Genomic DNA, 21,181 nt, shown 5'->3' with positions numbered 1-21,181 from the left:
GTCACAGGTCTTGTCTGTCACTCGCCAACCTGTTCCTATCATTCCTTAAAAAACATAAAGGAATAGAGGATGAGTATAACAATACCCAGTAAATGATCCCATTACCGGGATCAGGCTGTGCATTCACAAGGGATAACTTGACTCGCCTTAACTTGCATGTCTAGTGGCCTAGTGGCACATCGCCAATCATGGGAAGAGAAACATTATCGTGTACTATCGGTTCACGCATGTCTAGTGGCCTGAGGGCACAACGTCAATCATGGGAAAAGAAACATAATCGTGTACTTGTCGGTTCACGCATGTCTAGTGGCCTGAAGGCACACCGTCAATCATGGGAAAAGAAACATAAAAGTGTACCTATCGGTTCACGCATGTCTAGTGGCCTGAAGGCACACCGTCAATCATGGGAAAAGAAACATAAATGTGTACCTGTTGTTTCACGCATGTCTAGCATGAAAAGAAACATAAATGTGTACTTGTCGGTTCACGCATGTCTATCAGCCCGAAGGTACACCGTCAAACATGGAAAAGTAACATGAACGTGAACCTGTCGATTCACGCATGTATAGTGGCCCGAAGGCACACCGTCAAACATGGAAAAGAAATATGAATGTAAACTTGTCGATTCACGAATGTCTAGCGGCCCGAAGGCACACCGTCAAACATGGAAAAGTAACATGAACGTAAACCTGTCGATTCACGAATGTCTAACGGCCTGAAGGCACACCGTTAAACATGGAAAAGTAACATGAACGTGAACATGTTGATTCACGCATGTCTAGCGGCTCGAAGGCACATTGTCAAACATGGAAAAGTAATAGAAACATGAACCTGTCAATACACGTATGTCTAGCATCTCGAAGGCACACTGTCAAACATGGAAAGGTAACACGAATATGAACCTGTCGATTCACGCATGTCTAGCGGCCAAAAGTTACACCGTCAGACATGGAAAAGTAACATGAACGTTAACTTGTCGATTCACGCATGTCTAGCGGCTCGAAGGCACATCGTCAAACATGGAAAAGTAACATAAACATGAACCTGTCAATTCACGCATGTCTAGTGGCCCGAAGGTACACCGTCAAACATGAAACTAGACCCGTCGGTCCTTTTAAATAAAACATGCACCAAGGCGAGACGATAATCTGCCTTATTGGTCTAATCATGCATCACATACATAATTTCCTGAGTAACCCTACAGCTCAGATCATAGCATAGCATGGAAGTTCAAACATGCCTATAATACTCATAACTGTCATGCAACAAGTATATCACAAAGACAAAATCATGCTTCTAAAGTCTATTAATTAACTTTATAAATCTAATATAGGCCACCTGGCATGAAGACACCGATAATAGTACCACTTACCTCAAATTAAGTCAAGGACAATTATCTCGACAACCAACTCCTGCTAGAAAGCACGCCACTAATCTCCAAACTTTGAATAGTAAATGTTCAAAAACTCGTTTCCCTTGTTGGACAGTGACCAGAAACGCTCCCAAACTTCAATCCAAAATATCAATTTTGGTGACAATGGCATTAGCGACGGTGGCAACCATAGATAGGCAGCGAGTGTTGCTGTCAGATGGTGTATGTTATTTAGGCTAGCGGCTGGTAGTGATGGTCTTGCATGAGAAGGGTTTGCGAGAGTGAGAGAGAAGGAGAATTTCTAGTTTTACAGATTTTATTCAGCAGTGATTACAAACAAACTAGAGCTTCAAACAACGACCCAACTGTTCAAAATGAAACTCTATATGTCTCGAACAGACTGACCAAATTTGAGCACAATCCAACTGTTCAAACTCCGGCAATCGACAATTTTGTGGAATCTGTCGCTGAAAAATCGAATTGCTTTCTCCCCAATTTTCTGCCTCTTTTCACTCTCATTTAATTTTGAAAAATCTCAATTCTTTTATTTTTTTCAAATTTTGAAAAGATAAATAAAATATTTTATCACAATATCTCCAAAATCTCCAAAGATTCTATTAAATTAATAAATCAATTAAAATTTCAAATTATCTTAATTTAGGCTTCGAAAACCAAAATTAAATGGCATAAGATCAATTAATTTGATACAAATTAAACCCTTCCAAATATTTAAATCAATTCAAAACTACATGAAATTAATTATCTCCTTAATTTATTTTAAGTTGGCCCTAAAATCCAAAATCAACGGGAAGCAAAATTCAATATTTTCAAAATAATTAGTTTGAATATCTAATCAATTAAATTCAATTTAACCAATAAATTTTTTTCAGTTATTTCAATTTAATCCAAATTTTCCAAATGCAAGAGAAATTTAAACTCAATAATTTTAGATAACTAACTTTAAATTTTCCTAAAATTCAGGACGTTACCTTCTTCCCTCCTTAAGAGACTTTCGTCCTAGAAAGTTCAAGTCCTTAAAGGCTCGTGATACTTAGTTCTTATCTCATCCTCATGTTTCCAAATCGCTTCTCAGACTGATAATTCTGCCAAAGGACTTCTAACTAGCACTGTCTCCAAGTTTCAGAAAGTCTTCTCCACTCTAGCAAGAATTTTCCCTAGATTGCTCATCGTAACTCATTTTCTCATTCAAATTCAAGCACTCATAGTCCAACACATGAGACCGATTTTTCATATACCTCCTTAACATACAAAACTTCTGCCTAAGACAAATATTAGGCATATGAAAATTGCCTTTTTGTTCGTGTATCTATGACTTGGCTACTTCAACTCTCGTATCACTTGTATTTTACTTGGAGCTAAAATATTTTCACCTTTAAAGTTAAATTAATGGCATCATTTGTTTCTCGTTCTAATTTTGTGCCCAAAATCAGGATCACCTAAACCTTGATAACACTAGCAATGACGTACCTTTTAACTAATAAAGCCTTATTATTTCATGTCAATAGTTCTCGAACAACTATTGCTGCTAATATCTCCACTTACAATATTTTCTCCAACTCCACTATAATCTGAAGAAGCTTGTCAAGCACTCTTCCAATGCGTGATTGTCTAGCTAAATCAAATTCTCATGCTAAAACTGAGTTTCAGGACCAATAGCTTAGGCAGGATATCCACTCAACCAACAAATACGAAGATCTAAAGTTCCATGTAGTAACGGGATTATTCATACCAATTTCAAAGGTTCGCAAACACATATACCTATCTTAAACACCTATGTTCTTAATCTCAAAACATTAATTCTCTTACCTTCTCAAAATAAAAAAAAATATTTCTCAAATACTTTTATTTTCTCTTACCCTTATCTTTTCCAAGACCAATAAATCCAAGATGCTCTTTTCCACTTTCCTAGTGAAATATATCTATATCAAAACATGTGACTGTTCGAATCCCTTTCCACAGTCTACAATCCAACGACCTAAGCAAGCTATATTTTTTTTTTCTCAAATAATGTCTACTGCAGTCCAAAGTTCCAGACGGTAATAAGAGATTCCTCCTTTATACTAAAACCAATGCCTCTTTTACACTAAAACCAACACCTTGTATCCACCCATATCATGTTTTAAAATCCAAACCATACTTAACTATTTGGGAGTCTTGAACACATTAATTTCCATTTACCTCTCCAAATTAAAAAAAAAAACCTTTCCTTAAATACTTTTATTTTTCTTCATATTTATCATTGCTTAACCCAACAACTTGAAGGTCACTTTTCACTTCTAAAGTGAACATAATCCCTAAACCAAGATATATGACCCTTTATAACCTTTTCCATAAATCTGAAATTCCATTCCAAACTTGGAACTATAGTAGGGTATCCTCACTAAATAACATTGCTTTTAAACTTCAAAACGTTTATCCTTCCTCTTGGTATGGTTAATTAAACTTGAACTTTTTCATTGCAACAAACACATAGTTCAAACCCAAGCACCTTAAGAATTTTTCAACCCAACAATTCGTTTTCTTCTATCTAAAGGTAACTATAATTTCAACCATCTTGACATTCCTTGACCAATTCATCTTACCTAGGTCTTGTAAAGAATTCCTCATACCATCGCTTCATGCTCTAACTAGTAATTCTTCTTCTTTTTAGGCACGTTACATGAAGAACCAAAACACCATACCTTACTTGGTCCACTAACTTCGATACCATGAAAGTGATCATGACCTATTAATCCTTTCAAAATTTTCCTTAGAATATTTTGACTTTAATATCTAGTAATCCTTAATAGAATTTATAGTCTCTTCTTCACCTCTTTCTTATCTTATAAAGAAACTTTAATCTCGTAACTAAGAACATGTGCCTTGTGATAAAGTTCCTTGTAGTACCACTAGTTTTATTTTCGTAATGCAAAACTTAATATTATTCCCTAGTGAATTTTCAATTCACATACCTTATTCTATAACTTAACCAAATACATCAATTTCTTTCTTTCTTGTCATAAGTGCATAACACTTCATAGTTTTATCAGGTTTCAATATCCCTGAACAGAAATATATGTCCATTTCTAATAGTCCTTCCATGAATTAAACTAACATCAAATGACCTTATTATGATCCTTCTTTCTTTCCACAACACCAAAACAAAATAGTCATCTCATATAAACTTCTTTCAGGTCGTTAAACTAATAATAACAATCAACCAATACATAAAGCATAGACATGAAGACTTTTAAACACATTTTGCATAAAACATTTAATGAAAGAACATACTTGAGAGGACGAAGGATCCGTGAATAGCCATAAAGGACACAAAATGAAGACTTACATCGTAAGTCAGTCTACAGGATCTAAAACTTAGGCTCTGATACCAACTGTAACAACCCAACCTTTTGAGTACTCTGACAAAGGCCGCTACAACTAAATACACATTTAAAACCCAGATATTTTGTTAAAAAAAATTCATGAAAACAATAAGGATAGTTTTTCCAAAATAAACACGAAAAAAAAATAAATAAATAGGGTCCCCTAAAAATAATATTCATAAAGAAAACATTCAAGACGTTAAATTTTTTTGTCTCACATTAAATTCTAGTTTCAAAACATTCAAATGACAATAACATAGACTGCGCAGAAGCAGTTTTTCTTGTCCCCATATGACTCTGTCACGGGTCCTGTCTGTCACTCGCCAACCTGTTCCTGTCATTTTCTAAAAAACATAAAGGAATAGAGTCTGAGTATAATAATACCAAGTAAGTAATCCCATTACTGGGATCAGGCTGTGCATTCACATGCGGTGAATGCTTGTGGTTAGTGGAACTTTCACGGTGAAGCTATTCCTGAATGGCTAACTAAGGGGATAACTTGACTCGCCTTAACTTGCATGTCTAGTGGCCTAGTGGCACATCACCAATCATGGGAAAAGAAACATTATCGTGTACCTATCGGTTCACGCATGTTTAGTTGCATGAGGACACACTGTCAATCATGGGAAAAGAAAGATAATCGTGTACCTGTTGCTTCACGCATGTCTAGTTGCTTGAAGGCACACCGTCAATCATGGGAAAAGAAATATAAACGTGTACCTGTCGATTCACGCATGTCTAGTGGTCTGAAGGTACACCATCAATCATGGGAAAAGAAACATAAACGTGTACCTGTCGGTTCACGCATGTCTAGTGGCCTGAAGGTACACAGTCAATCATGGAAAAAGAAACATAAATGTGTATCTGTCGGTTCACGCATGTCTAGCGGTCCGAAGGTACACCATCAAACATGGAAAAGAAACACAAACGTGTACTTGTCGGTTTGCGCATATCTAGCGGCCTGAAGGCACATCGTCAAATATGGAAAAGCAACATAAACGTGAACCTGTCGACTCATGCATGTCTAGCTGCCCGAAAGCACACCGTCGAACATGGAAAAGTAACATGAACGTGAACCTGTCGATTCACGCATGTCTAGCGGCCCGAAGGCACACCGTCAAGCATGAAACTAGACCTATCAGTCCTCTGAAATAAAACACGCGTCAAGGTGAGACGGTAAACTGCCCTATTGGTCCTATCATGTATCACATACATAATTTCAGTATTGTTTCCGCCACACAGATCATAGCATAACATGGAAGTTCAAACATGCTCATAATACTCATAATTGTCATGTAACAAGTATATCACAAAGACAAAATCATACTCCTAAAGTTCATTAATTAACTTTGTAAATCTAATCTAGGCCACTTGGCACGAAGGCACCGGTAATAGTACCACTCACCTTAAATTAAGTCAAGGACAGTTATCTCGACAACCAACTCCAACAATTTACTTGAACTAAAACCAACGAAAGGACGAACGATCGTAAATCTTGCTAGAAAGCACGCCACTGATCTCCAAACTTTGAATAGTAAATGTTCAAAAACTCGTTTCCCTTATTGGACAGTGACCAGAAACGCTCCCAAAGTTCAATCTAAAATCGAAATGTAAAGGATATCAACCAATTTGGGCCAAAAGCTAATGGGTGGTTAAGAACCTCAAAGAATTCTAAAACTTACCCAAAATATCAATTTCGGTGATAATGGCATCAGTGACGGTTGCAACTATAGATAGGCAGCGGGTGTTGTTGTCGGACGGCATAAAATGTTTAGGCTAGCGGCTGGTAGTGAGGGTCTTGCATGAGTAGGGTTTGTGAGAGTGAGAGAGAAGGGGAATTTCTAGTTTTACAGATTCTATTCAGCATCGATTACGAACAAACTAGAGCTTCAAACACGATCCAACCGTTCAAAATGAAACTCTATATGTCTCGAAGACCAAATTTGAGCACGATCTTAAACTCCGACAATCGACAATTTTGTGGAATCTGTCGTTGAAAAAACGAATTGTTTTCTCCCCATTTTTGGCCTCTTTTCACTCTCATTTAACTTCGAAAAATCTCAATTCTTTTATTATTATTATTTTTTATTTTGAAAAGATAAATAAAATATTTTATCACAATATCTCCAAAATCTCCAAAGATTCTATTAAATTAATAAATCAATTAACTTTTCAAATTATTTTAATTTAGGCTTCAAAAGCCAAAATTAAATGACATAAGGTTCATCAATTTGATACAAATTAAACCCTTCCAAATATTTAAATTAATTCAAAATCAAATGAAATTAATTATCTCTTTAATTTTTTTTAAGTTGACTCTAAAATCCAAACTCAAAGGGAAGCAAAAATCAATATTTTCAAGATGATTAGTTCGAATATCTGAACAATTAAATTCAATTTAATTAATAAAAGTTTTTCAATTATTTCAATTTAATCTCAATTTTTCAAATGAAAAGGAAAATTTAAACTCAATAATTTTTTATAATTAACTTAATTTTTCCTAAAATTAGGGTATTACACTATTAAAACCTGAATGTCATGTTTCTATTAACATGCTATTACACTCTCAAGATAAAAATGGGCAGATATCAAAACTTTTTAAAAGTCTAGAAATTAAAATTGGATAAATTTGAAAATTTAAAAACGTGAGGGACACGAGGGAAATTTCAATCTCGACAAATACCCCTCCTTTGGATTAGAGAAGTTTTTTCTTTTGTGAAAAAGGAAAAAAAACGCCCACCGTGGGGCTCGAACCCACGACCACAAGGTTAAGAGCCTTGCGCTCTACCAACTGAGCTAGACGGGCTGTTGAGTATCATGTCCAACTTTATTATTCTCTTTTTATTCGTTTCCACACCCCCCTCCACGATTTTCCGAGAGACATGGGTAGTGCAAGTTTTTGGACTCAAAACAACAATTTAATTGGCAATTAATTTTCAGTCTAAAGCCCGTATTGTTTACATCAATTTTTTTCGTAAATCATGATGAATATTTAACACATATATTTTTTTAATAATATTATTTTAATAATTATTAACAAAAATAGGGTTTAGTAGAAAATAATGTAAAAAATAGGTGTTGTAATCACACGATTACAATTAAATCGTGTATCGGGTACACGACTACCTGTGACCTGGAACGGGCAGACTGCCACATGGACAGTCATGCAACGTTGACCAGGTAATCGTGGACAGGTCCACGATTACCCTAAGTCATGTACCGGGTACACGACTTAGTGGTCCCTTAAACCGTGCCCTTCCTCTACTTCTTCCCATCCAAAACGTTTTCTTCATTTTCTTCCTCTTCACTGCCGTCGGTCACCATCTTGTCGCCGTCCGCTGTCTTCGATCTTGTTGCTGCTGCCGCCGCTGTGAGCCGATCTACCCTTTTTCGCCATCCACCTTAGATAAAACTTTTTCTTTATTTCTTTTCTAATATATGAATTTGTATATTTGGGCTTTTATAGATTTGTTTATTTGTGTTAATTTATAGATTTATTTATATGATTTTATATAATTGTTTACAAATTTGTATATTTGGGCTGATTTGGCTTATTTATGTATAGATTTGTTCATATGATTTATATATACTTTATAGATAGATTTATGTATGATTTGGGCTGATTTGTTTGTATGATTTGGGCTGATTTGTTTCTATGATTTGGACTGATTTATGTATACTTTATAGATTTGGGTTGATTTAAATGTATTAGAGTTAGGTTGATTATTTTTTTTGTAATTGGACTGTTGTAATGTATACTTTATAGATTTGTTGGGCTGATTATGTTGATTATTTTTTGGGTGATTTTGTTGGGCTATTTGTTGGGTTAATTTAAGAAAATATTTGGATTTTTTTAAAAAGAATAAACAATTTCTTTTTGTCGTATTAACATATTTTTTGTCAATTGAAAAAATTTGAATAAATATGTCGATGTGTTCTGAAGATTTAGTTATTTTTGAACCTAGAAATGATGGAGATAGTGATATTGACGTTGAACTTGATGAATTATTTGGAAATGCTAGAAGTGAGGAACAAGATCTTAAGTGGGTGCTGTCAGATATTTTCACTCAAATAGATCGGGAAATTACTAATTCAACATGTGAACGAGAGTCAATTTTAGGGAAAGGAGTGTATGTGTAGACAATTCTAGTTTAATACAGAAAGGAATCTTATTTAATACTAAAGAAGATTTACAACTTGCTATAAAAAAATCCTGCGTGACAGAACACTATGATTATTGTGGTGGAATCAAATCAAGATATTGGTATGTGAGATGCAAACAGGAAGGATGATTGTGATTGGAGGTTACGGGCATGTCGGTGTAAAACTCATGGGATTTTCGAAATCACCAAACTTGAAGAGAAACACTCATGTTTGTATTCTAAATTGACACAGGATCATTCATAGCTTAATTCAAATTTTATAAGTATCGAAATTCAAAATTTGGTTAAAGTTGATCCTGGGTACCGGTAGCCTTACTCTAAGAAGCAATAAAAAACAATATGCCTATAATGTTAATTATAGATGGGTGTGACAAGCCAAGAGAAAAACATTGATTGCTGTATTTGGTGATTAGGAGAAATTATATTTAGAGCTTCCGTATTGGTTGAGTGCTCTTGTTCATTACAATCAGTCAACACGATTGGACTGGTATTTTCTTCCGTCTGATGTGCCAGATACGATTATTTTTTGTCGAGTTTTCTGGTTCTTTGATTCTGTAAGAGAATGGTTCAAATATTGTAGACCATTAATCCAGATCGATGAAATTCATCTCTATGGAAAGTATAAAGGGAAATAATTGACCGCTTTATCTATTAATGCAAACGGTCATATATTTTCCCTTGCTTTTGCTATTATTGAAGGTAAAATTCGTCTAGTTGGTCATGGTTTTTGTGGGCATTGCGTGAATATGTTATCCAACGAAATGGTATTTGCTTGATTTCTGATAGACATAAGGGCATTCTTTTGCAATTAATAATGAGGAAACTGGTTGGAGTGAACCTAGAGCGTACCATCGATATTGTCTTCGCCATGTTGCTAATAATTTCAATACGAAATATAAATCAAAGCAACTAAAAGATTTGGTGTTTAAGGCAGGAAATCAATACCAAAGGCGCAAATTCATCCAGATTGTGTATTGAGACAATTCGGTCTGCAACAAACGATACCTTCGTTGTGCTATACACTCCCAACACTACATGAGATTGATTTGAGAGGTAAACACGACCAAGACTGACGTCAAATTCACGGGAATATATATCCTACTGCCATGCACACATGATGTGTACATGGAGAAATAACAAATAGACCAGCTATATCAGACGACTACTTTTCCTGATATGATTCAATCACGAGGTGATTTATCACACCTGACGACGCTTACTATTACTGCATGGTAAGAGATTTAAAATCAGACATTTCTCAAATATATGATATGAATATTATTTAATATTAATTTTTTCATCGTACACAATAATTTTATCGAAGAAGTACAATAATGTTCAGTACAACACAAATTGGGTTCAATGTGTGACCAAACATTGGTCAACATAGAAACTATTATTCAACAAATAAGACGACTCAATGTTGCTGACACTGATCGAAGATGTATTTGTCGACAACGATAATAGGGCGATTAGAGGCACACGAAGACAACCCCCATGTGGGGTAAGGGCTAGAGGGTGTCTTTAAATTTACAAATTGTAAATCTTCTTTAGTATCCTGAGATTTTTTTTTTAAAAATTTATTTGTAGAGAGATGTACTACTTAGTAAAGTCTACCTAGTGAAGTCACAATTTTTTTTTTAATATGAGTGCAGAATAATTAAGTTTTCATTGCATATTAAATATATAATTAAGTTTAGTAATGAAGGATTTTGTTACTTAAAAATTAGAAAATAAACCGTTAAATTGATTAAAAAAGAAAAAAGAATATATAATTTACAATTAAATATATAATTAATTAAAAAAAAAGTAATCGTGGACCCAGTCCACGAGTACGTGGTTGACTAGTCCACTGAATGTGGTGCTAACTGGATTAAAGTTTAATCGTGTACCTGGTACACGATTTCTCTTCCCCACCAAAACTATCTTATTTTTGTCAATAATTTCCCTTCCCACCTATTTTTAAGAATTCTTACACATATACTTCATTTTTGTCATTATTTTAAAAATTAACTATATTCTTGAACTTAGTCCTATTTAACATCCATTTGAAAACGGGAAGGTTTGATATTCAAATTTTCTAGGAATAATTTTTTTTTAGTTAAATTGTTATAAGGGGCAGTTGCAAAGATGTCAAAATGGTTTTTTAAAATTAGGCTCGTGGATCATGTTTATTGATTTTGTAAAAATAGTAAAATCTTTAAGTCTAACCCAAATTCGCTAATGGATCCATTTACATGTAACTTAGGTTTTTATTTATTCTCCTCACTTCTTCAATTCTTCAATGCCAGTTTCTTCGATTCTTCAATGTTGGTTTTTTCGCTTCTTCTCACTGCTTTAACGTCGATTTTTTCACTTCTCCCATCTATTTGATTTATTCGAAAATACCCACTCAATTTCTTTTAATTTTCACTCGTGCTTCTAATTCCCAATTTAATTTTCATTTCAAATTCCTAAACCTTCGAAAAAATAGAAGGTTTTTTCACTTCTACTCACTCGCACTTCTAATTCCCAATTTAATTTTCACATTTTGTATAACATATTGGATGTATTATTAGCAATTAATTATTAAGTATTACTTAACACCTATCATATTGATACTAAGTAGTTTATGAGGGGAAAATCATAATACCAACCATGAAATTAAAATGTATAAAGCTACAAATTTTACCAACCATAGCAATCCCAAGACAATCAAATAAAAATCACAAAGTACTTAATATCTAATAAAAATCACATGACAATCAGATAGTAATAAAATATCAAACAGATGGTAATCACATGACAATCAGACAAAAATCAGATATCAATATGATAGATATCATATTTTGAGTTAGAGATTTGTACCACTTCTTGAAAGATTACATATAACTTAACCAGCAAACTGTTGAGGTTGATGTCCTAAATCTTGTGAGTCCTGTAGTTTGTAATTGTACAAATAATTATATTTATTTAATAAAATATGAGATGTTTTATTTCTTTAGTAGCATTAACCCACAAAACCAATAAACTAACATCAAAGGTTATCTTCTATAGCTTAAACATGTATGTAGAAATATACAGATAGATCGTGTTTAAGTGATAACCTAAATGGTTTGTAGTAGATAGATAAGGCTGGGTACCTTATCTTGATGACACTATGAATACACCCGTTTACAGCATGCTTTAAAAATGAGGTTTTAGAAATTTTACCTTTGAAGACTTTTCTTCAAGAATCCCTCGAACAGTACTCAAACGCCTTGAAGAATTTTTTCAAGGAAAACGTTGATCCAGAACCCACAAAGGTTTCCTCAGTATTCTCAGGTAGAGAACCTAGGAGTGGTGGGTTCTGACTATTTTGAAATGAGAGAATTTAGATTTGAGTAGAGAGGAGGAAGAGTAGAGATTGTTTACCAACAACTCAAAAAACCATAGAAACCTTCTGTCGTTTTCCATTCTTTTAATGAAGAAAAAGAAACTATCTTTTCAACATGCCAAATATATCAACCACCCACTTACAGGGTGGAGAGAAAAGAGGGGGAAGGGAGTTAACTCCCTTCCTCATTTAAAAAAAAACAATTATTATATATATATATATATATATTAAATTATATGTTATATCAAATATAACATATAACCTATAGTTTTAATATTGTATCACATACAATATAACCTATAGTTCCTTTTCTCTCTTATATGACATTTAATATAAATCATATTTATATTAAATTTAACAATTATGAATCCAATTCATATTAATAATATTTGAATCTCATTCAAATATTTATTTCCTCTCAATAAAGCTATAATGTATCAAATACATTATGATAATTATATCACATATAAGTAAAATAACTTAATTATATCATATATAATTAAACACCTCTATTAATTTGAATAATTTAAATTAATCCAAAAATTGATTATCATTTAATCCTATTGAGTTACTAAGGGGATCTCACGGACTTGTAGCTTGAGGCTCAAACGGTACATGAATAATTAATCAAACTCTTTAATTAAATTATTCACCATCCGTTAACTATCAGGCATTCCACTAAAGACCGGTAGTTCACAAATTGCTTGTAAGTACAGTTAGGCCAAAATTACCCTTTTGCCCCTATAGTTACATCTAACTCCTTAAGTACCACCGATCCCCTAATGAATAATAGATCATAGTCTAATTATGACTAAACCTTTTCGGGTTAGGAGAAGGTATGACACCACATTGTTCAAGACCCGAAATCAGCCCTTAAGGGAGAAATTTATCTACTTACCCTGACCTCGGGGAAGGAGTAAATTCCTTCTTGTGTAATTTTGTTTCGAACTATCCAATCAGACGAATCCTCAAAATGGTAGGCTTGTTGAATTGGTGATCTGGCCACTCACACCCATACAAATCAAATGATCGCCCTCATAGACAGAAGGTCACAACTCACTCAAGATTCAAGTCATGTTACCTATGGTCATCCTTGTGAAATGTAAGTCTCTATTATGAACGGCGTAGTCGTGGTCCAGTCTTATACAAACTCTTTTGTATAGAATATCCCCGCTCACATATTTATGCATGAATGATCATGATAAGATTATTTGTAGTACTTTACAATAATTGTAACACCTACAAAGCGGGTCATACTTGTAGTGTCACTAGGATAAGGTACCTGGATAAGGTACCTAGCCTTATCCATCTACTACAAACTATTTAGGTTATCACTTAAACATGATCCACCCGTATGTCTCTACATACATGTTTAAGTTATAAGATAACCTTGGGTTTAGTTTATTGGTTTGTGATTAATACAAAATATCATACATTTTATTAAATAGACAATGAGTTTGAATAAAATATCATATATTTTATTAAATAAACATTGAGTTTGTTTAATAATATTCACAAACTATAGGACACTATGAGATTTAGGGCATCAACCCCAACAGGTCTTTAGTGAAGTGACCGACAGTTAATGGATGTTGAATAATTTAATTAAATGAGTTTAATTAATTATTCAAATACCATTGGAGGCTCAATCTACAAGTCCATAAGTCCCATCTGTAGCTCAATTGGGATTATTGAGAATTAATTTTAGATTAATTTGAATTGTTCAGATTAATTGAGAGAATTAATTATATATGATATAATTAATATAATGTATTTGATACATTATAATATAAAATTTATTTTGAGAGAAATTAAATATTGAATATGATTGAAATACTAATTATATGGATGAAATTCATATAATTAGATTTAATATTAGTTTGATTTATATTAAATACCATGTATCAATGAGAGAAATTAAAACTATAGGCTTTATGTTATATTTGATATAACATATAGTTATATATATATATATCTATATATATATAATTATTTAAATTAATTAATTTAATTTTGAAACTAAAGGGAGGAAAATAACTTCCCTCTCCTTAATTCTCTCTCAATTTAACCATGGGTGATTTATTTTTCTGGTGGTTCTTTATCTTATACGCAGAAGAAGTTTTGCTCTCGGAGTTTTTATTTTCTCTAAAAAAAACATTCACAGAGAAGAAACATATCTCTCTCAAATTTCTCTCTCTCTCCTAAAGAAACAGAGCCCACATTGAATTCTCTACCCAAAAGAGAATATAGAAGGCTCCGCTTAGTGGTGCCTTTTTGGTTTACTACGTTTTTAGAGATCGAAATTCATTGGAGGTTCGTGACTTTTTGGATAGGAATTTCGAGAAGAAATTGGTTTCTTCAAAGGTATGTAATTTCTAACCATAATTCATTTCAAAAGCATGTTGTAATTTATTAAAATGCATACTTAGGATTCTGTATTTCCATAATTCTGTAAAATTGAGAATTGGGAACGATCCCCACTTTCGCAGTGGACCTCACGGTTCTTTCACAAGCATGCTTAGGTTAGCACATGGGCCCTCGTTCAGATCCTAAGTTAGTGAATATGAGTTCGTTCAACTAATTTTATCTCAAACCATATTATTTTTCACATATTTCAGTAATAGTTAACTCGACGAGGGGAAGGAAAAAAATCGAAGGAAACTTTTTTTTATCTTAAAGTGCTTGTAGAAAAGTTAAATGAGAGCAGTGGTATCCCATAAAAGAAGTTTGATAAATATCATCAGTGCTTGCTTGTGATAGCTCTTTGCAGTGGACAAACATTGTACAACAAATTGATAAAAATGAAGATTATGGTTAATCTCATTCGACAAACAAGTCATTTACTTAAAATGGAAGATCATTAGCAATTAATGAAAATATAAAGCCAAATATGAATAAAAATAGGTTAATCCCCAGAGTCCTTTATCTAGGGCTCTATTTCTTCTAATTTCTCCTATGGTAATCAAATAAAATCAAGCACAAATAGAATCACGTAGTAATCAGATAAAAACCACGAACTATTGAGCTGAGTACAATTTCAACTTCAATTTCTATTAGCTCACAACTAATGTTACGTCAATTTTCAGTAGCCAATCGTCCTAAATAAAGAACGGGAATAAATCTATAGAATTTGAAAATTTCTTATAATTTCATCTCTACAAGTTTAATATTAAATTTGGAAGAAATTGTTCATAATCTTGCAAAATGTTGAATTTTGATGGCCTATTGTATTTTCTCATCACCAGCTTTTTGAAAGAATAACTTCTTAAACTTGGGAATAAGATCTCTGCATTCAAAATCTACTAAAGATGCTTATCGATTCTATCAATTAGTTCAACGAAACCTCTTTGTTGATCCTAACTCCAATTGAAAAAAAAAAAAGTAGAAAAAGAGCTTATATGATTTAGTCAACCTAACTTTAATTTCTTAAAATCTAAATTAAATTAAAGAAGAAGAACATGAAGAACTTGTTAGGGCTAAAGCTGTAACAAAAATGGAAATTGTAAAAAGAAACTGAAAGAAGAGGGAAACTAAGGAAATAGGAAGGAGTATATCGATGACAGATGAATGACGATAATGGTGGTCAGAAGCATTGACTGAAACAGAAATAGAAACTGAAAAAGAGTTTAGAGAGAGAAGGAGAGAGAGAGAGAAATTCATAGAACAATCATACCAGCAATGGCAACTGGCCATTAGTGAGCGTTGTGGTTGGCAATCGGTGGACGAGCGGTGGTAGGGAGTGCGTGAGGAGGAACGATGGAAGAGCGACGAGTGGATTAGTCTGATGGCTTGGAGGTTGAAACTTGAGAGTGAAAAAGACAAATGAGAATGAGGTCTGTGTGTGAAGAGAATGCGTGACGAGGAAATTTTTTTTAGGGTAAAACGAAAATACAGAAAAAGTTAAAATGAAAATTGAATTTTTTGCTATTCCTGCCAAATCTCAAAAACCCAAACAATATTTGTTATTTCTCTAATTAGTTTTGACATCCATTGTGTAACAACCCCACCTCCTAGGACTACTAAAAAAGGGATCGTTACTGCATGCATGCATAAATATTCGCATTGAGGAAAATAAAGTAAAAATAAAATGGAATAATCATGAGTTTGAGCTGCTTTAAGTATATAAGAAAATGTTCTGCCATTATCTCAAGATCTTAAATCGTTCGACCGGGTACCCTTTTAACATGAAATAAATTATATATATATAAAAAAATTATAATAAAATCATAGATGTAATAAAAACAAAATATGAGAAAATATAAAGGGTCAAATGCGGAAACAAATTCTGGTTCTTTTGGCACTGTCGCAGATTCTTCTTGTCAGTCGTCCGAGTATCCTTGCCCTTACTTGAAAAAAAAATAAAGATAAAGGTTGAATATAAAATACTCAATAAGTGATTCCATTATCGGGATCAGGCTATGCATCCACGAGCAAATAAAAATAGCCCGTGGCTCATACAACTACATCGATTTTTTATGATGAAAGGAAAACCAAAAGATGTACTATTTTGCCTTGAAACGCATGTCTAGCTGCCCGTAGGCACACCGTCAAACATGAAAATAACATGAACGTGAACCCGTCGACTCACGCATGTCTAGCAGCCCGTAGGCATACCGTCAAACATGGAAATAACATGAACGTAAACCTATCGGCTCACGCATGTTTAGCGGCCTGTAGGCACGCCGTCAAACATGAAACATGAAAAAAAAGTAATATGAACGTAAACCTGTCGGCACGCATAACTAGAGGCTCATAGGCACACCGTCAAACATGGAAAAATAACATGAACGTGAACTTTTCGACTCACGTATGTTTAGCAGCCTGTAGGCACACTGTCAAACATGAAACTAGACCCGTAGGTCCTCTGAAATAAAACATGTATCAAGGCGAGACAGTAAACCGCTCTACTGATCTATTCATGCATCACATACATAATATTAGTATTGATTAGAAATTCGAACATGCTCATAATACTTATAACTGTCATGTAACAAGTAAAACATAATGACAAAAATCATGCTCAAGAGTCCATTAAGTAACTTTATAGGTCTAGTCTACGCTGTCTGGCTTGAAGGCACCGGTAATAGTACCACTTATCTCAACTTGGTCTCAAAAGTCTGCACAAAAAACTCCTTAATAGCCCTTGGATAAAACTCAAATCAATCCTATGACATTAACCACAAGTTTAGTTTAGCAACTATGGCCTAGGAGGTGAGTCAAAGATTAAATAAATCATCGGGGTCCAAGTCCAAAAGATAACCAAGCAACTTACACAAAACTTACCCAACTCCAAAAACTCAAAAAAACCAACCCTTGCCCAAACTAAACCAACTCAAGATTTGCAAGAATAGGCAGTGGCGGTCATAAGCGTCGACTAGCGGTTGGACGCGACAACAGAAACAGAGCTGAACGGCTGGGCGCGATGGCAAAAGCGGGTCTGCACGGCCGAATGGCTTGGGCGCGGTGGCTCGCGGTCAACCCGACTGTCCAGACACCAGACGAGGCAACGACAGGCGAATGACGGGGCTTTTTCGCGGCGACGGGGATGGCGCTGGCGGCGCTTGGCGATGGCTCGGTGACCGATGGCAGAATAACAGGCGGCGGCTAGAGTTTGGAAAAAAAACAGGAAGAAGAAGAAAGGGGGGGGGGGGTCGCGTGGGCCTTGAGAAGAGAGACGGAAAAAAATCTATTTTCTTTTTCTTTTTCTTTTTCTTTTTTAACGTTTTCTTTTCCCTTTAAAAAAAAAATTCCCTAATTCTTTTTCAAAATATATATACTTATATATATTTTTCTTTTAAAAACTCCAACAAACAAATTTAATTATCTCCATAGATAATCAAATCTCCAAATGCAAGCCAAAATAAAACTTCATTAATTCCAAATAATTAAATTATATTTTAGCTTAGCCAAAAACATAAATCTCATATAATTTATCCAAGTAGCCAACATAAAAAAAATAAAGCTTAATTACAAAATAAATTATCCCCTTAAGAAACTTTCGTCCTTGAAAGTTCTAATCCTGAAAAAACTCGGGATAATGCGCCTTCATGTTGTCCTCGCGCTCCCATGTTGCTTCCTCGAACTTATAATTCTGCTAACGAACCTTTATCAAAGCTATCTCCTTGTTGTGCAAAATTTTCACTTCCTTGGTCAGGATTCGAATGGGCTCCTCTTCGTAGCTCAGGTTCTCATTTAAATGAAATGGCTCATAATCCACAATATGAGATGAGTCTTCTATGTACTTCCTCAACATGGAAACATGAAAAACATTGTGAACTGCAGAAAGGGATGGAGGCAAGGTCAGCCGGTAGGCTACAGGGCCAACCCGTTCTAGGATCTCAAATGGCCTGATGAACCGAGGGTTCAACTTACACCTCATGCCAAACCTCAACACCCCCTTCGTGCCACTTTTAGAAACACCTTTCCACCTACCTCAAACTCCAGATCCTTACGCCTAATATCAGCGTAACGCTTCTGCCTACTTTGAGCTGTCAACATTCGGGCCCTAATCTTCTGTATTTCCTCGTTCGTGATTTGTACTAACTCAGGTCCTAGTAATTTCCACTCACCAACCTCATCTCAGCATACGAATGACCTACAAATCTTCCCATAAAGAGCCTCAAACGGTGACATGCCAATGGTTACCTGATAACTATTATTATAGGCAAACTCTATCAAATGCAGGTGAAAGTCCCAACTCCCTACAAACTCTAGCGCACAAGCACGTAACATATCCTTCAGTATCTGGTTTAAACGCTCAGTTTGACCGTCAGTTTGTGGGTGAAAAGCCGTACTGAAATTGAAACGAGTACCCAATGCTGCCTGAAGGCTCTTCCAAAAGCTGGAGGTAAATCGAGGGTCCCTATCAGACACGATGGACACTGGTACCCCATGCAATCTTACCACTTCTTTGATACACAACTGAGCCACCTATTCACTGAATATGTAGGCTTCCCTGGAATGAAATGTGCTAGCTTGGTGAGTTTGTCCACTATAACCTAAATTACTGTAAAACCCTTCGCGGTTTGCGGCAAACCCATAATGAAGTCCATCGAGACATTCTCCCACTTCCATTCCCGTACGCTCAAAGGTTGCAACAAGCCTGCTAGCTTTTGTTTTGGGGCCTTTACCTGTTGACACACCAAGCACTTACTGACAAACTCTACTATCTCCACTTTCATGTTATTCCACCAGTAACAACGTTTTAGGTTCTGATACATTTTGGTACTACCAGGATGTATTGAAAATGGGGAGTTATGAGCCTCCCATAACAGATCGTGCTTGAGGTCACCGTGTGCTGGTATACATAAGTGTATTCGAAAAGTAAGACCATTATCTGCGGACAAGGAGAACTCACCACCCTGTTCTGTCTTCACCTATTGCGCTACTTCAGCCAAGTAAGGATCACTGCGTTGAGCAACAATGATCCTCTACCTTAAACTTGGTTGTATCGACAATTGTGCTAACTGCGCAGAGACCTCCCCTACCACCACTGCTATCTCGGCCCGCTCAAGGTCTTTACATAATCGAGTCTGTATAGTGATAAGGGCTGCTAAATGGGCTACCTTCCCACTTAGAGCATCTGCCACTACATTTTCCTTTCCTGGGTGGTACATAATCTCACAATCATAGTCCTTCATTACCTCCAACCACCTACGCTGCCTCATGTTTAACTCCTTCTGAGTGAAGAAGTATTTTAAACTCTTGTGGTCGGTGAAAATCTGTATCTTCTTGCCATACAAGTAGTGTCTCCAGATTTTTAAAGCAAAGACCACGACTGCCAACTCCAAATCATGTGTGGGATAGTTCAGTTCATGGTTATTTAACTGGCGAGAGACATAAGCAACTACCTTACCTTGCTGCATCAACACGCACCCCCAACCTTCTCTTGGAAGCGTCACTGTAGATAACGAAACCACATGTTCCATCCGATATGGTGAGAACTGGGGCAGTAACCAATCTTTGCTTGAGATCTTGGAAACTATCCTCACAAGCCTTACTCCAAATAAAGGAAGCTCATTTTCTGGTCAACTGGGTCAGAGGGGTGGCTATATGGGAAAAGTCCTTCACAAAACGACGATAATAGCCTGCCAAACCCAAGAAACTGCATACCTCTCCGACTGTGGTAGGACGAGACCAACTCGTGACTGCCTTGATCTTTGTGGGGTCAACAAATACACCTTCCTTGGACACCACATGCCTTAGAAAGGACACCTGCTTTAACCAGAACTTGCACTTGGAAAACTTAGCATATAACTTTTGCACCCTCAAGGTCTCTAGAACCTTTCGTAAATGTTCCTCGTGTTCCGCCTCTGTCTTGGAATACACCAAAATGTCATCTATGAAGACTATGACAAAGGTGTCATGAAATTCCTCACCCTATTCATCAGGTCCATGAATACTGTAAGAGCATTCGTCAACCCAAATGACATCACGATGAACTCATAATGTCCTTACCTTGAACGAAAAGTTGTCTTGGGAATATCACTGTCATTTATCCTTAACTGATGATACCCCGACGGAAGATTAATCTTAGAAAACATTGTAGCTCCCTGCAACTGTCAAATAAGTCGTCAATCTTGGGAAGTGGATACTTGTTTTTTATGGTCACATTGTTTAATTCCCTGTAGTCAATGTAGAGACGTAATGACATATCTTTCTTTTTCACAAACAACATCGGCGCACCCCAAAGGGACACATTAGGGCATATGAAACCCTTATCCAACAACTCTTGCAATTGAACCTTAAGTTCCTTCAATTCTGTTGGGGCCATTCTGTATGGAGCTTTTGAGATAGAAGTTGTGCAAATTCCAAAAACTTTGGAGAAAGTGAAAAAAATCCATAATTTGTGATTTTATTGACTTTTATTATTTATTTTATTTTATATATTTATATATATTATGTTTAA

General features: G+C 35.2%; 1 long non-coding RNA gene and 1 other non-coding gene across 2 annotated transcripts; both read right to left on the bottom strand.

Annotated features, from left to right (window-relative positions):
* Window positions 1-7,488: 7,488 nt before the first annotated feature.
* Window positions 7,489-7,561, bottom strand: TRNAK-CUU (transfer RNA lysine (anticodon CUU)). Its single transcript has one exon. It is a non-coding gene; the product is annotated as a tRNA-Lys (tRNA).
* A 3,995-nt stretch (window positions 7,562-11,556) lies between these two features.
* LOC150034128 (uncharacterized) lies at window positions 11,557-16,125 on the bottom strand. The gene is made up of 2 exons (XR_016531856.1): window positions 15,947-16,125; window positions 11,557-11,835 (listed from the first exon to the last, which is right to left on the bottom strand). It is a non-coding gene; the product is annotated as an uncharacterized LOC150034128 (long non-coding RNA).
* Between the last annotated feature and the right edge of the window lie 5,056 nt (window positions 16,126-21,181).

This window comes from Benincasa hispida, chromosome 9 (genome assembly GCF_027475165.1).
Source record: "Benincasa hispida cultivar pf3 chromosome 9, pf3_genome.v1.1, whole genome shotgun sequence".
NCBI lineage: Eukaryota > Viridiplantae > Streptophyta > Magnoliopsida > Cucurbitales > Cucurbitaceae > Benincasa > Benincasa hispida.
Note: the sequence above shows the minus strand (reverse complement) of the source record. Positions and strands in the feature narration are given on the sequence as shown.